This window comes from Xenia sp. Carnegie-2017, unplaced genomic scaffold (genome assembly GCF_021976095.1).
Source record: "Xenia sp. Carnegie-2017 unplaced genomic scaffold, XeniaSp_v1 HiC_scaffold_41, whole genome shotgun sequence".
Taxonomy (NCBI): domain Eukaryota; kingdom Metazoa; phylum Cnidaria; class Anthozoa; order Malacalcyonacea; family Xeniidae; genus Xenia; species Xenia sp. Carnegie-2017.
The window spans coordinates 583,694-595,368 of NW_025813506.1; the positions used below are offsets into that span (position 1 = coordinate 583,694).

The 11,675-nt window shown below is 33.5% G+C and overlaps 1 long non-coding RNA gene across 1 annotated transcript; it reads right to left on the reverse strand.

Moving 5' to 3' along the window:
• Positions 1-22: 22 nt before the first annotated feature.
• Positions 23-314, reverse strand: LOC124456055. Its single transcript, XR_006952087.1, has 3 exons — positions 273-314; positions 130-204; positions 23-61 (listed from the first exon to the last, which is right to left on the reverse strand). It is a non-coding gene; the product is annotated as an uncharacterized LOC124456055 (long non-coding RNA).
• Between the last annotated feature and the right edge of the window lie 11,361 nt (positions 315-11,675).

The following is an 11,675-nucleotide window of genomic DNA, read 5'->3' on the forward strand; positions in this document are numbered from 1 at the left end:
TCATTTGATTGATTAATGAGAATATCATAAATTTGGTTGCCTTCAGTTGTTTGATTTTCTTCTATAAAGAAATGAGCAACTACAGGGTTTGATGCCATATATAAAAATTGGAAAACTGGCACTCCCAACTTTTCATCTCATCAATGTTAAAACTTTCACCATGCTTATTGTCGCACTCTTTGCTAAGTTGCTCTCCTCTTATTCCTTCAAAGTGTTTTGATTAAGTCAGTATCAAAAACTTTATGTACATGTATTGCATGTCACCAACTAACGTGTAACATTGGATATTTCTTCATGTCGAGATTTCTTTGCTGTAATCAAAGTCTTTTTGTATTCATTCAGTTCTCCCTGTTTCTTTATCTACCTCATTCTATGTAGCTTGCTAAGTGAATTATGTGTATTATTTCTAATAATTCTTTTCCTCGTTTTTTGTAAAAATAGTGTTTCATTGTTTTATTTAAACTTACTTGAAATCTATTAGAAAATAAAATGTGAAAAATTACTTATCCACCCGATGGAGCATATTGAATTTCTTTTCTTTCAATTGCCCTTCGTTTTTTCCCAATTTGGGGTGGAGGATTTGGAATTTTGTATAGAATTGGCTCACTCTGAGGATTTAATCTCTTCTTTTCCATGTTGGTGAACATGCAGTCCTGAAAATTATCTGCACGCAGTTTACAATTTTTGTAATGATATTCTGCACTTTTGCCCAAAAGATCTACACGACGACAATATGTTTACCCATTCCTTTGATTGGAAATACAAAGAAATGCTTAAAAACTTAATTGCCCATGCAGCATTACATATAGTTTCCATAAGACTTGCAAACAAAAAATACGCTTGCCTCTCTAGATCCTTTGGAAAACGAAAAAAACTTAAATCAGGACGAGTTCGTTTGTTTGTGTGCAGTTGATGGCAGCACAATGAGTTCTTGACCCACCGTTTAGTTTGTTTTCTTTTGCCATGAAATATTTGTGTATGAATGACACTGAGAGTAGTACATAAAAACCTTGCAATAACTGTATAGCTTTCCAGCAAAAAATGAATGGTTGTCCTGGTTACTAATTAAATATGCAAATTCACACAGCAAAAACTTTCCAAGTTTTTTATTAAAAAAAGAGTTGAAAAACAACTTTATTGTTAAACATATACAGATTTGACAAACAAGATGAAATTACAAAGTTTCATTTACAATAATGTAGATGCAATGCAAAATAACAAGTCAAAAAACTTGAATTTAAACATCAAACATAGAAGTACTTTAATGTTTTTTAAAGATGGTCATCCACATTCAAAAATAACTGCGTCTTCATCACAACAACATTCTTCGTGTACAGTAGGTCGGTAATTTCTGTTGTAATTTCTATTAAGAAAATCTATTGTAGAAAAAAAAAATAATAAGGCAAAATACATTAAAAAAAATCCTTTATTAGTCCAAAACGATAAATCTACTGGGAAAATGCCTTTCAATATCATACACATTCTAAAAACTTTGATCTCGTAACCAATACAATTCAATGAAAAAAAATTATAAAACGCGTAGAATACGAATGACAAACGTATATTGTATTAAAACTATTTCTTACCTTATGTCCTTTATATCCTGCTTAAAAGCATTAAAATTCAATTTTATGAAAAACAACTCTCCAAAATACTAATCAATGTACATTCTGGCCAGTTTATCTGGTTGGAGTAATGGCGGACGCAAAAGATGCGCACTTGAGTACTGGGTACAAGTAGGGGACAGATTTTTCGCTTTGTTGCGCTTCTGTTATATATCTATTCTGTGCTCCTGTTGTCTCCAAGAACATATTCATGCTTGCATTATTATACATAATAACTTCCGCGGTGAACTTAACATCAACTTCATTCAAACTTTAAAATTAGCAGGTACAATTTCTCATTGGACAAAAATGTAGGATCAAACTTGTGACCTGCGGGCGCAAAAACCAAAGCTATGCTTTTTTTCTTTCATATATTTTCTTTGCAAAGAGCGCCATTTCCTATATTATTATTGTATGGTGCTTGTGCGACGTGAGATTTGTGCTACAACTTGTTATTATAAAAATTTGCGTATGATTAATATCGTCTCAAGTTGAAACAACATTATCAAAAATTACATGGAAACGGGCAAAATTCATTGCTGTCAACAAGTTGAAAAGAAAAGGAGTTAGCAAACTTTGAATAAGACATCTTAAGAATACGAAATGCAATTAAAAAATAGTGCAGACTGCGGAGTGCGAAATTGTGGTGTGTCACACAATTATTATGATAATAAAGAGATTTAGCAAACACGACGTATCATCTAAGACGTCGTGAAAATGGCGTAAAAATTGCGTGATATTCTAATATATGGCTGGATCCATGCCATATTTACGCCATTTTCACAGTGTGTTAGACGATACGTCGTGTTTCCTAAATTTCTCTAATATCAAATGTTGTGATAAGGACAAATAAAATGTTTAATGAGAAGTGCGATATTTTCGATTCTGAGAAAAGAGAGATTCAACTTGTGGATAAGTGTGTTTTATTTACATGAAAAATTAGCAAAAACTTATCTTTTAAAACAGTTCGATGACGTGAATGAAATGTCGCCATTTAAATAAATAAACACACTTACGTAACTTGTATTTGTTAAAATATTATAGATACTTTTTTACTATTTTTGAGCCAATCGGTCATGATGTTTGTTGTTACTTTTTTTCTTGTAACTTCTTTAAAAGAATATACATTCCAAGTATTCTGTGTCTTGCAAAAAATTTATAATTTTTTAAAGGAATTGCAAGAATATGAAAATAGTTGTATTTCCTGCTCATATATTTGATGCGTATATTGTGTATTTGATATTTTTTGAGATTTGTGTGTATGTAAATTTGCACAAAAAATATTTGTAAATTGTGAAAGACGGGAAAGCGAAATATGTTCATTTGCTTTCTGCCTTTCATTAAACTCTCCCCCCTGCGCCTGGATCATCACGTCGTAGTCGTGCAGGAGCTTAAGTACTTCACCGAAGGAAAACTTAGAATGATCCAAACCCGGTCTCCGAACTTCTATGTGGAACTCTCGGAACCACACCTCCAAGCTCTGCTGGCTTGATGGGACACAAGCTGGCTAGATGAGGCGCGCATGGAGGTGTGACTACCATACGAAACTACTACTACTATTAAACTCTCCAAAACGTACTATGAGCGAAGTGAGCCAAGCAATAAATAAACAACTGTAAATGCACTAAGCTGGTTAAATACAAGTATACTGTTCTTACCAATTAATGTTTTTCGTACCGTATGCACGAACGAGAAATAATCGATATTGATGATCACCTGCAAAGCTTGCATTTGTCTGATATCCTGAGCTGTTTAGTTATGACTATTTTCATAAAATATTTGCAGGGTTTTGTCAAGATTATGACTCTGATGATTCGCGAGTCAATTGCAACTTGCAAATACGCACGAATATAATATAGTTAGATAGTTATAATTAGTATAAATAGCGAATTTTCATTTTTGTTAACATTCACATGCGCTCAATGTCTAAAGTTGAACAATCCATATGTTTATTATGGAAAATACTTATAATTACTTTACCATAAACAGCTTTTTATACAGCAATTCCTATTCCGCGTTTTAACCTGATCGTGACTAAAGCACCACACTAGTTTATACGAGTACATACGAGTACATACGAGTACATACGAGTACATACGGGTGACATACGAGTACATAGAAGTACATACGAGTGACATACGAGTACGTACGAGTGACATACGAGTACATACGAGTGATATACGACTATATACTGTCACTAATGAGAAATAGCACAATTCTTCAATAATGCATTGATATTTGCATTCACTTTTGCTTGTATTTTTCTGGACTCTGGGGCAACCATTTGTTAAATTTAAATGCTGAAAAGGTATTTTATTTTGCCCCAGAGTCCAGACAAATACAAGCAAAAGTGAACGCAAATATCAATGTATTATTGAAGAATTGTGTTATTTCTCATTTGTGACCAGTATAGAGTCGTATATCACTCGTATGTACTCGTATGTCACTCGTATGTACTCGCATGTCACTCGTATGTACTCGTATGTATTCGTGTGGTGTTTTAGTCACGATCGTTTTACCCTCTATTCCCGCTTCCGCCATTCCGTTTCCGCGTTTTGCACGTACCCATAATGAATAGAGGAATGACTGACTGAATGAGCTCGCTTGTTGATCTTCTGGATTGGAATGAGACTGTGCCAAAATTCGTTGAACAATTTAAACTTGGTGAAACAAAGACCTGTTATGGCTTTCGTAACTTAATACGCACAATTGACCTTTACCAAGAAATGTCCACATTGCCTGTGAGAAATGTTCCAGATTTATTCATTTATTTTTGTGTGAGTTTCCTATCTTTAATATACGTAAGTTTAAATGTAAAATGAGAATTACGGACTTATTTTAACGCAGACGTAAAAATAATACTACAAACTTACTTCTTGGCGTTCATTGACCTTGCGACGTCTCTCACTTGCCTCTCTTGGTTTTGGTTTATAAGTTACACTGTGCTTAAATATTGTAGGTACTGCTTCCGGTTTCAATATTTGTCTTCCTTTGTGACCGCTTAGACTTTCAACAAGCAAAGTTACACAGCAATCAGACATAAAGTGCTCAAACAGACTAATGAATGTTTGGCATCGCAAAGGTTAACTCGTTGAATTTTTCGAAGCCAAACATTTTTCATGTGGTTTGCATGGCTCCAAAGATCAGGAAACACATCAGATGCAAATTTCATTTTTTCCTTTATTACAAAAACTAATGTGAGCACTGACGGTAAGGTCGACGGCTTTTGTCTTGATATTTTCAAAAATATTCACTATTTTCATAAAAACGTTACCTAGTATGGCTTTATGCGCATAATAGGGAATCCAGACACTTTTTTACAATATAAGATGACAAATTAAGTCCTCATCTTTCGTTGACGCCAAATACCACAATCTGAACGCAGCTGATTAGCGCGACATGTCATATTAAGTAAAATTATCTTGTTCATATTTTAAAGTAAATGATAAGAAACTGTAAATGTCATTCAATTCATTCATGATTGTCAACATAATCAAAATTTTATATGGATTTTGACAGAAAGTCATAACGCACTTTAAACAATTAAATTTTTTATTTTGATAACTTAATTGTCAATTATTTGACTTAAATGATTATAATACTGGAAGACAATAACATAAGATCAAACGTACCTTTCACTCTATACAACGATTTTTTGCCAAAAAATACGTAATCCGTCCAAAAGCGTCATGTTAGTCTTAGTGACGATCGCTGTTTTTAACCGTTCTGGAATTGCCAATGAAAGAAATTTCTCAACTTCCATTTATGGAAAACCGCATATTGCTTTTCAGAATGAAATTGTCAAGTGTTTTTATTCGCTATTCAAAAATGTGACATTTTAAAAAATATTTTAAATTGCATAATTTGTTTTAGCTTTATCACTCATAAAGACGTAAATCGTAGCGTTAAAATTATAATTTAAAATTGTGTCGTATTGCAAAGAATAGAAATAAAAAAAGACGAATAAACCAGTCATACCAAGATGTGAACATAATAAAAACAATATTTTAATAATTACTAAGGTCTTGCTTGTGTTTTTGAGAAAAACCTTTTTTTGCTACCAAATGTAGAATACAATAGCATGACAGATATTTTGAACTCATAAAACGCACCACAAAACGCACCTATGCCACCCGAATATTTGCAAATCATACACGACTTACGGAGAGGTAGAATGGGATTAAGCTTTGAAGTTAAATAAATTTCATTTCGAAAGTATAATGGTTACTTTGATACAACATTTTTAAAAAAGGAAAAGTTTCGAAGAGCAGGTTCGACATGTAGTGCAAATATAATATTCTTCAAGCTCTAAGTTCTTTGTATTGTATAAAAAGCATCCCCAAAGAATTTTTCGCTTTCCTATTTATGTTATATTGTATACATTCAATAAAATCGACAAATCACACGCATACCCGACAAATTTTACCTTTTACCAAAAAGACCTTTTATTTTACCGAGTATGTAATCTACTAGTTTTTACAACTTTTAGTTGAGTTGGATAATTTGTGTCACTGACATAACATTGCATAATAGAGCAATGATTTAATACACAAATTTTGCTTCAAGCCATCATCAAAGCTTAATGAAGTACAGGTCAAATTCTTATTCGTCTATTAATCTCATTGGATGAAACGCTTACTTTTGTTAGATGGTCAAGATATGTGCTTAATGGATCCTACATACCGGATCTGCGGGTAAAGCACGAATGGGGTGTGTGAAACAACCCAGTTAATAAAATCTCCTTACCATCGTTGTGACTCGATATTGTCCTTTAACTTGTTTTGTACATAGTGAGGTAGCTCTACTAAGAAATATTTTACGTTTGCATAAATTCATCTTTAAGGTGTTGAATTTTCGAGACGAAGTGTTGCATTATCTTCGAAATATTGCAAGGGATTCTAGTAAAACACAGCTTGACCAAAATATTCCTACACAGAAACAAAGTAAAGTTTAGAAGCTCTCAATACATCTTCGGAAATATTTCGGTGAATTTTGGGGTTTGAATTTCGAAGTAAAAAATTTTTTTGTTTCAACATAAGATGAACAATGCCTTATAAAAATCAGTTAAACGTGAATTAAATACATATATAGATTGCTTTCATGAATTGTAGTAATTTAAACTTAACAAGTTTGTTTGAACTTCAATCTGTAAAACATGAAGAAAGAAGAAAATAATAATGGAACAGAACACGCAAGTATTATATGCTTAAACAATTTTAAAACAACTGGTGGCTTACAGAAGTGGATGAGTTCGTTTTTACCGTGACGAAACGTTGCAAGTTGCCATGTATAAAAATAACGGGATTAAAAGGCAAAACAACTGGCTGAAACCGTTACCTTTTGTTACATTGATCGATGAAATACCTCTATAACGATCTAGTGGAAACATTAGTGAAGCAGTTTTTACCAGATAGCTGCAAGAAGTAAGTTTTGAAATGGTAGTTTGTGGATGAGCTGGCACACTTGAATTGAATAGTTATTGTAAACATTAAAAGATCAGCGTGTTGTTAGATTCAATCTTGTAAAAGTGATGCTCGATACTCTTCAACCTTTATCAACTAAAAAAGAAATGTTATTTCGTTTTACTGAAAGTTACAAGGAACAGAATATTAAGTAAACAAACGCATACCAATGCTATGACAACCGTGTACCTGCATATCTTTATAATCGTCCCAAAGGCGTCGTGGAATATATAATGAACAGAGATGCCATTGAAATTTAAAATTTGAAGATTTCCAAATCAGCACCATGCAAGATTATTCGATGTTAGAAGTGATGAACAGCATCAAGTTTGGCTGGGTTCTGAAACCCACTTACCAACTTGTCAATACACAGATTATAGAAGCAAGAAACTTCTTTGCAAACATATGTGTGCTGTTTTTTGACAAGCAGGCGTGGAACGGGAATCTCTGAGCTCACGATTTAACACTCACCCTCTGTTTATATTGGATCAAGAGGTCATTCATTTTTTAACTTTGCCATATTCTGCTGATGATCTTTCTAAACAAGCCACTCCGTCGATCTCTAAACCAAAGATGGACGAAATGGAAAGGTTGAGCAAGTCATCAGTAGAAGTAAAACCATCGCCGAGTACATCTGTACTTCCATGTAAAAAAAAATCAAATATTAGAAGGCAATGCATTCAAGAAGTTGAGTCTCATTCAAGAAGTTGAGTCTCTGTTTGATGAGCTCTATAGCATAACTGACAAAAATTTTTTGATAGAAAACACCATCCGAAAGAAAAGGATATCTCCTTAAAAGATAAATCTCTTTCGTCCAAAAGACCAAGAAAACAGAATTGCGTGATAAAAAGTTGTTGAGACAAAAGGCAAAGGACTATTTTTGCAAAAGAGTTGGATCGGTAGTTGAATCACAAAATGCGAATATTTTTGTACATGATGACAAGTGTATTGGAAAACGCAAGAGATCTACGCTTAAACCTCGTCTGTAGTCGATCTGAGTCGTCTGTAGCGCCCCTCCGTATTTATGGTATTACACAAGGTTTGTCAGCCCCTGCATACCTGGTGAAATTCTTTTGCAGCAAAGAGATAGAAATAAGATCATTTAAAAAATCATAAGATTTGCAGATAATCAAAACGCTTTACAAATCGGTGTCGGGAAAGTCCTACAAGACGTTTTTTTACTGCCAACATGTTAAGACACTATTACTAACTTATGACGCAAAAATTGAAGGCTGAATTGAATACTCTCTCCATACAGTAATTTTTTTCTTTCTGTCTACCTCAGCCATTAATAAGAGAATGCGTTATACCTTTTTATTTTATAAAACAACATAACTAATGATTTTTCAAAAATGCATGCTAACTTCATGTTAATTGCTGTCGCAGCCAGCAAGAACAAGGTGTGTGAGGAAGGAGGCAGACCTAAAGCTTACACCTCGCAAATCTTAAGATTTTGGCTTACTAAATGCAGTTTGGGTAAAAGTATGTACCCAAAAAATAACGCCCTCTTCATTCAAACGTACGTCATTAGCGTCAATCTTTATTCATGCAATTGTAATTCCACACCTCCTGGACAGACAGTGTTGTTGTGTAAAAATATTTTTGGACTTGTTTTTCTACATATCAGTGAGTGTAAAATAGTAATTGATCACTCAACTGATCTGTTTCGGGGTGATAATGTCAGAATTTGGTTTTTCCATGGCTTACAGTTTGAGTCATTGTGTGATTGTTGATTCGCTTTTAATGTCGTTCAGTGTTTTGGTGAGGTATTTTTCATGCCTTATATTTAACGTTGCATATTTCCACTCATTTTATAAACTAAAATATTTTTTACGTTCATGTATAAATTATTTAAGAATAAATACGCTCCGCATATCTTTGAAGTCGATTGGCAAAAATGTTTGTATGCTAATTGAGGTATCTTCCGCCATGTTCCTCAAAGGTGTCAACATAATCAACATACAAGACTTTTCTCAAAAATGTCATCTATGAAAACGAGCAGCTTTGTAATGTCAGTCAATAAAAACTCAACTGTCTCAGGCCCTCAGTTACAGCGTCTTATGTCTTGCCGATTTGATCCGTACTATCAGAAAATCTGTTGGATCTATCCGTCAATATAATCAAAATCATGCCGACTTCCAGCATATATACGTTCATAATGTTAAGCATTAATTTAGCTTTTAGTGTTAAAATCGTTACTTAGACTAGTCTTTTTTCTGCGAAAATTTAGCATTGGTTTGTATCTCATATTGTTTGTTTGATGTGTTAACATAAAATACAGTTGCATGTTAATTAAATTTGACTTTAACACTAAAAAGCCAAATTTAAACATACTTATTTTAAGACACTCCTTTTTTGCACGAATCCATCACAGGCCTTCATTCTAAAATTGGATTCTTTCTACTTCTGTTTCGGTGTAGTAACGAACGTTGTTAGTCTTTTTATTCAACTACTGCATCTCCTGGCCAGAAGTGGTTATAATAATTCGAAAATCGGTGGAACCTATTGCGCAAATCTTTGTCATATCACTGAAATATAAGATAATATAATAAATTAATTTCAACTTTACTTGGGGCATATGAGTGGATGGAAAATATTTACGACTGTTATAACGGGCTGTTATGTCCAAGTTTTGTTATTGGCTCACTGCCCTGGCGTACAGTTTTAGTGCAAGTGCTGCTGTGCCTTCTTCATATTTATTGGTGTTCATAGTTTTGGCGCAGTAAAGTTTGGGCCTTCATTTGCTGTGATTCACAGTTTTTGTGTGGTAATGTTTGTGCCTTGTTTAACTGAGTTGAACTTTCACTCGTCTTGTTATGAATTTCCACTCGTCTTATTATGAATTTTCACTCGTCTTATTATGTATTCGTTTTATTATCAAGTCAAATAATGCCATATAATAAACCTTTTAATAACCTCACTTTCTCGGTCTTTTTCTGAGAAATATTGGACCAAGGTATTTCTGTACAGACTGAGCCCGTAGGGCAAAAAGACCTAGCTTGGTTTCTAAGGGCTTAACAACCGATATTTCTCCGTAAAGACCTCGAGCTTGGTTATTAAGGGCTTGATAAAAGGTCTTTACTGGATGCCTGTAAAAAATAATCAACGTTACTGGGAATTTTTTGTATATTTTTTGGGTAATTATATATTGTTTAAATGCCTTAATATAGGGCCTTTAGTTATCTCAGTACAATATTCTCCAACTGCTCCATTATTCAACAGCTCACTGAATGATTTTTACTGAAATAAACTCGACATCAAAATAAATCATGTCTAGATAATGTGAAAGTAATATCCCACTGATTTTACCGATGACATTGAATCACGCCACAGATAGTGAGCTAATTAGGATACAAGTCAAAGGAAAAGGCTTGGATGCTTGAAAGTAACTTTACCTGCTCATTTTCTCTGGTTTTTATATCGACAGAACGCTAACTTTCTATATGCAGAAGCTTATCAATCCTTATCTTAGATCTACAACGAGCAAGACAAGCCAGCTGCATGAACTGTCACTATTGTATTGTGAACTCAAAGACTTGGTGAATTGCTACGAAGATATTCATTAATATAGTCATGCAACTGACTATGTACGTTGGAGGAAAAATATAATGCGTTGTAGTTAAAATACCATTTACGAAAATGCTATCTATCAAAAAGTAATAAATAGCAACATTGCATGCACACAACATATATTTTTAATGAAACATATGTATATGTTTGAAAGTAAAGCTGGCCAGCAACGACTCACTAAAAATGCTATCAGATTGTTTTTTCGTCTGTTAATTTAAAGATAGAGGTCTTGAATCTTTTTTGCTTTCTTAAATAAAAGGTCAATGTAGTAGATCGTGTAATCAAGTTATGCGGTCATCAATGATTTCTAAGTGTAATGAAATATTAATTTCCATGAATTCTGAGGAGCTCAGTTTATGTTTGAAGCAGATCAGCGTTTTTCGATTACTCTTGTAAGGTGCTCATTTAAATTTGCACAGATGTTCTTATCTAGATGTTTACAAAGGTCGTGTGTGTGTGTCATGCCTGTTGGAGCATTAATTTACCCTCTTTGTTTTTTTGAGAAATTTTGCATTTTAAATGTTACAAACAATGTATTTTTTCTTCATAGTATTATCATAATACGTCTGACATATTTGTAAAAAATGTTGAATGACGCAAACGGGCGAATGCCTTTCCATTTTGCTTTTAGGCAATGATTTGAGCAGATGTCGGGCAGAAACATAATATAGTGTATGTAATATGAAGTATTTATAATGCAAAAGATGCATTAGCACAGTACAGAAACAAACAGTAGTCCTACTCTATAAAAGTTTTTGCTAGGCGCATATCTTATTACGCATGTAATTAGCATAGTGATAGGCAGTCAATTGTTTTTCAGCAAATAGGAGACATGGGAAAGCTAGCCGCAGCCAGTAATCTAAATGAATATACAGCACCAAGTTGAGCAGTGGAGTGAGACTACTGTCTGTTCTTATACTGCGGCATTAGAAATAGATTCACTTTTCGCTAGTATATTGTCAAAATTTTAAACAAATATTGAAAATTTAATGGGATAAAAAAACCTTAGTTTGAGAAATATTTGATCGTGCTTAGCACT